Raw genomic sequence first — 5701 nt, forward strand, 5'->3', positions numbered from 1 at the left:
CACAAGTGACAGTCATGTTCTGAGTACCTGAACCATATGTATTATTAATTGGTAATAATGTGATCACTGGTGATTATCCTAAAATAATGTCAGTTGTTCTCGTTGCAAAATCTCTAACTGTATCAGCTCTATTACCAAGGATGATTCGGTTGTTATTCTAAAAAATCCTCCTCTTATTATGATATTGGCAATGTTAAATGATATTTGGTATGATAATAGCTTGCAAATTTTCAAAGAGTTATGTAAGTTGTTATTAATAACCAAAAGAGCTGTAGGTCTTGTTATTGTGGAAATTGTTTCTCTTATCCCTATGATTGCTGCTGTCTCTATTTCTGCTACAGCTTTATCACAAAAAGCCCATACGGCTAAGTTTGCAATTGAGTTAATACATATTTTGACAAAAAATTAAGTAAAGCAAAATAATGTACAATCAATCATGGCCAAAAAGTTAAGGGGACGCGGTCAAGGACCAGTCACTCTTTTTTTAGGGACTCATTGTCAGTGACGGGATTAGCATGTCTTCTTTTCACGTGCTTGGTTATCAACCTAAAACAGGAGGAGGGCCAAAAGCTGCCGTTTTTCCTATGACGGATAAGAAACCTGTGTGAAAGAAGTATGCTAAGGCATGTAGCCTAAGACAGATGTGAGTCACCTGCGGCCTTTATAAACTAAAGAAGGGGGGACTCTGTAGGAAGCCATCCTGAGTACATGCAGCCGCCACCCCTGTCCATCTCTGGGACTATGCCTACCTCTTAAACCAGCGCCTGTAAATCAACACCTTGGGGCATGCCCCTCCCTCTCTTTTGTAAATTGATAACCTAGGGCTGGGTTCCCTGGCAGCCCAGCCTACTCCGCTGCCTATTTATAGCAGAATTCATCAAATAAATTTGGGCTTGATCAGAAATCTTTGTCTTGCCCCAATCTCTCGTGTCCCTGCTCCTCTTAATCCACACAGGTTCCACTCTAGAACACGTATGAACCCACAGGTCGGTTTCAGCCAGCGGTTACACAACACTTCCTTTAAAAGTTAGAAATAGTAATGCCATTTGATCCAACATTCCCACTACTAAGTATATATGTTAAAGAAATGAGAGTTGGGAAATGAATATGCACATCCATCATGTTCACTATAACATAGTTCACGGTAGCAAAGGGATGGAAACAACCTTAATGCCCAACAATGGAAGAATTTATAAACTCATTAGGATGGATATATGTACATGATGGTATATTTTGCAACATTAAAGAATAATGAAGAATCCAGGAAACACCTTATAATGTATATGAATCTGGAAAACATCATGCTGAGTGAACAAATCAATCACAAGTGACAAATATTGTATGAATATACTCTTAAAAAGTGAAAAAGGTTTGCTTAAAGAAAGAAGTATTCTTGGATGGCTACCATTACCATATAGAGGAAGGCCAAGTTGTTGTTGTTATGTGCTTTCAAGTTGCCTGAGACTCATAGGGACCCTATGTACAGCAGCTCTGAAGCCTGCCCTGTCCTGAGCCAATCTCACTGGTTCAGACACACTTACCTCCATTTCCCCAGTTACTGTATCAATCCATCTCACCTGTAGTCTTCTGCTCCTGTGCTGTCCCTCCACCATTCTCCAAGGACTAGTCCCTCCTTGTCACATGCCAAAAGTATATGAGACAGAGCTTCAAAATCCTAGCCTCCAAGGAGAAACTCAGATTAACCTTATTCAAGACAGACCTATATATTTTCTTGGCGGTCCATGGTATGTTCACAATGCTTCTCCAGCACAACTTGAAGGCATTGATTCTTTCTTCATTGTCCAGCTCTCTGATGCATGGCAAGTAATTGCAAAGACCATGGCCAGGATCAGGTTCACCTTAGTCTCTAGACTGACATCATTGCTTTCCCATTTTCTAGAGAGGCCCCTAACAGCAGATTTTCCCAATGCAATTAATCTTTTCCTGACTGCTGGTATCAAAATTTTTGATTGTGATCTGGGAGAGGGTCTCGGTGGCTAGGTCAGCGGTTCAGGCCCCGGGAGTGATGCAGAGCAGGTTCCTGGACTCCTGGGTCAGAGCTGGGGACAGGCCCAGGGCCGCTGAGCGGAAAGGCACTACCGCCGTTGGGCTTCCCGTGTTTGCGTCAGTTTTCCTTCGCAAGAAAACCGGACCGGGCCCCTTCCCGAAGTGCTTGAAGTCCGGCGCGAGCCTGGGCTCCATGCACTCCGCTCTCCTTTCCCCAGCTGCTCGCCCGCCATCATGTTGCCCCTGCTGCCCTTGCGTCTGTGTCGACTGTGGCCCCGCAGCCCGCCCACCCGGCTCCTCGGAGCGGCCGCCGGGCAGCGGTCTGGCCCCAGTAACTACTATGAATTACTAGGTGTGCATCCCGGAGCCAGCCCTGCAGAAATTAAACGAGCTTTCTTCACCAAGTCCAAAGAGCTGCACCCCGACCGGGACCTGGGGAACCCAGCCCTACATAACCTCTTTGTGGAGCTGAGCGAGGCCTACCGCGTGCTCAGCCATGAGCAGAGCCGGCGCAACTATGACCACCAGCTCCGTTCATGGAGCCCCCCGCAGTCCTCGGGGCCTGCAGCCTATCGCAGTCCTTCCTACCAGGCACATAGCAGCTCCAAGGAACCACCCAATGCACAGTACTGGGCCCAGTTCCATCGTGCGACACCGCAGGGGCCTGAGGCCAGGTTGCGGCTACGCAGACACAACCAACAGGTGCTGGGATACTGCCTCCTGTTCATGCTGGCAGGCGTGGTCCCGCACTACGTTGCCTTCAGGAAGCTGGAGCAGATGCACCGCAACTTCATGGATGAAAAGGATCGGATCATCACTGCCATCTACAACGACACGAGGGCTCGGGCCAGGGCCAACAGAACCAGACTTCAACAGGAACGAGCGCAGAGACAGCAGCCATCCCTGGACCCTGAGATCGCGCCCCCAGATTCTGGTCCCTGAGGGGCCGCCTAGACGGGGCCTGCTGGGTTTCCCCTCAGTCTTTCTCTCCCAAGGCTCCCAGCACCCCCCAAGCTCTTGCAATAAAGTCATTTTCAGTGAAAAAAAAAATTTTTTTTTGATTGTGGAACAAGCAAGCCTAAATTGTTAACAGCCTCAATCTTTTCTTGATCCATCATAGTGCTACCAATTGGCCCAGTGGTGAGAATCTCTGTCTTCTTGATGTTGAGATTCAATCCATATTTAAGGCTGCAGTCCTTGACCTTCTGCAGCAAGTGCTTTAGGACCTCTTCACTTTCAGCAAGCAAGGTTGTGTCATCTGCATAATGTAGGTTGTTGATGAATCTTCTTCCAATCCTGATGCCACATTCTTCCTCATAAAGCCCAGCTTCCTGAATGATCTGTTCTGTATATAGATTGAAAAGCTATGCAGACAGGATTCATCCTTGATGCACTCCTTTCCTGATTTTGAATGACACAGTGTTTCCTTGCTCACTTCTGAGGACTGCTTCCTGGTCTGAGTATAGATTTCACATAAGCACACTCAAGTATTCTGGGATTCTCATTCTCCTCAAGGTTAGCCACAATTTGTTGTGATCCACACAAATGTCTTTGTATAGACAGACATTCCTCTGGTGCTCTTTGCTTTCTTGCATGGTCAATCGGACATTGTCAATAATGTCTCTAGTGCTACAACTTCTTCTAAACTCAGTTTATATTTCTAGTAGTTCTCTGTCAATGTGCTCTTCCAGTCATTTCTGGATAAAGTTCAGCAGTATTTTGCTTGCATGTGATACTAACGGTATTGTTTGATAATTTCTGCCACTCTATTGGATTACCTAAAAAAAAGTTGGCCAGGTAGTTGTCCTCCAGATTTCTTGACATAACATGGTGAGCATGTCCAGGGCAGCATTTCTTTGTTGAAATATGTCAGTGGTATTCCATCAATTGCTGAGGCCTTTTTTTTTTTTTTGCAAAGTCCTTCACAGAAGCCTGAATGTCCTCCTTCATCACCATTGCCCCTTGATAGTATGTTGTTTCATGAAATTTTTTTGTCAGCCAATAACTTTTGGTACAGTGACTTTGTATATTCCTTCCATATTCTTTCAGTGCTTCCTGGATTATTCAACATTCTGCCCATAACATCTTCAAATACTGCAACTCAAGGCTTGAATTGGTTCTTTAGTTCCTTTAGCTTAAGAATTGCTAAGCAAGTTCAGCCCTTTTGATTTTTCGACTGCAGCTTCTTGCCCATTTCATTATAATACTTTGGCTTGTCTTCTTGAGTCAAAATCTTCTATTAATCTCCTTAACATCTTGATTGCTTTGCTTTGCTTTGGCCTCTCAGCTCTCTAATGCAATATTCAGAGTCTCTTCTGATGTTCGTTTTGGTCTTTTCGTCTTCCTCCATTTTTGTAAGGATCTTCATGTATGATATTCTTGATATCCTCATACAGTTCATCTGGTCTTCATTAATTTTCAAGACCTCAAACATGTTCCTGAGTTGGTTTTTAAATTCAGGTGGGACAAACTAAAGATCAAATTTTTATTTCTGTGGATGTGATTTGAATTTGGGTATGAGTAGTCAATTGTCTGTCCCACAATCTGCACTGGTCTAGTTATGAAGGCCAAAGGTGAAAATCCAGACTCCCGTTGTGTGTAGAGCCTTGGTTCTATAACTGGCCTATAACTGAATATCCTGCCTTGGAGGCCTGATTTTTAATAAAGCTGTTAGGATTCTGGGAGAATGGACATTAGCTGATTAAGAAGATTAGATGGCAGTCTCAGATCCCATCATGTGAAAATCTGTGGGGTTCCCAATGCTGATTTAGGAGGACAAAAGGTGAAAACCCAGAGTCCAGATGTGAGTATAGCACTGGTGCTTACAACACAGTCCTAGTACTGAATGTCCTGCTTTGGAAGCCTCATTGTTAACAAAGCCAGTGAGATTATATCAAGAAGATTAAAATGTGGTCTCAGATCCTGTCATGTGCAAATCTATGGTGTTCCCAAGGCTGAGTAAGGAGTACCAAAGATGAAAACCCAGAGTCTGGCTGCACGTGGAGCCCTGACAAGAGAGGTGATTAAAAATTAGTAACTAGATAACAGACATATATTAAAATGAGTGAAAGGAAAGGCAATATATAATAAGGATATGATCAGCACAATATTATGAAAGAAACATTCTTCGATGGTTATCAGGGATGGGAAGACAAGAAGGGTGAAAAAAAGCAGTAGCTAGATAAGAGACACAATGATTTATGTGAAAGCAAAGGTAATATACAAAACGGAAGTGATTATCTTAATAGTAGTAAGGAAAAAAAGACATAGACCAGGGGAGCGGCTGATGTCATGCCTGTGCAGGGGACCAACATGCTGGGTAGCAACACTAGAACTTGAGTCAGGTACTTTGTGGGGAGTCACTGCTGTTTTGCTGGATCTCATGGGACATTTTAATTCCAATCTGAAGGAAGTGAGACAGCTGGAGCTTATTCTTGAAGGGAAAAACAAGGCTTCCTGGTTTTCCAATCAGATCTCCATGCTCTGCCTTGCATTTCCTTATGTTCAGTCCCTCAACTGCCTTTAGCCTTGGGCTAACCTAGCTGCGGCAGTTAATTTCTGATAAAACAGATTTCAATGCAAAATCCATGATAAAGGATAAGGAAGGTCACTACATAATGATTAACTGATCAACAGAACAAGAAGACATAACAATAATAAATATCTATTCACCAAATAAAAGACCTGCAAGATA

General features: G+C 43.8%; 1 pseudogene; it reads left to right on the plus strand.

Moving 5' to 3' along the window:
• The first annotated feature begins 2238 nt into the window (after positions 1–2238).
• Positions 2239–2949, plus strand: LOC102855328 (annotated as a pseudogene).
• The last annotated feature ends 2752 nt before the right edge of the window (positions 2950–5701 follow it).

This window comes from Elephantulus edwardii, unplaced genomic scaffold (genome assembly GCF_000299155.1).
Source record: "Elephantulus edwardii isolate Elephantulus edwardi_28Jun2011 unplaced genomic scaffold, EleEdw1.0 scaffold00310, whole genome shotgun sequence".
Taxonomy (NCBI): Eukaryota; Metazoa; Chordata; class Mammalia; order Macroscelidea; family Macroscelididae; genus Elephantulus; species Elephantulus edwardii.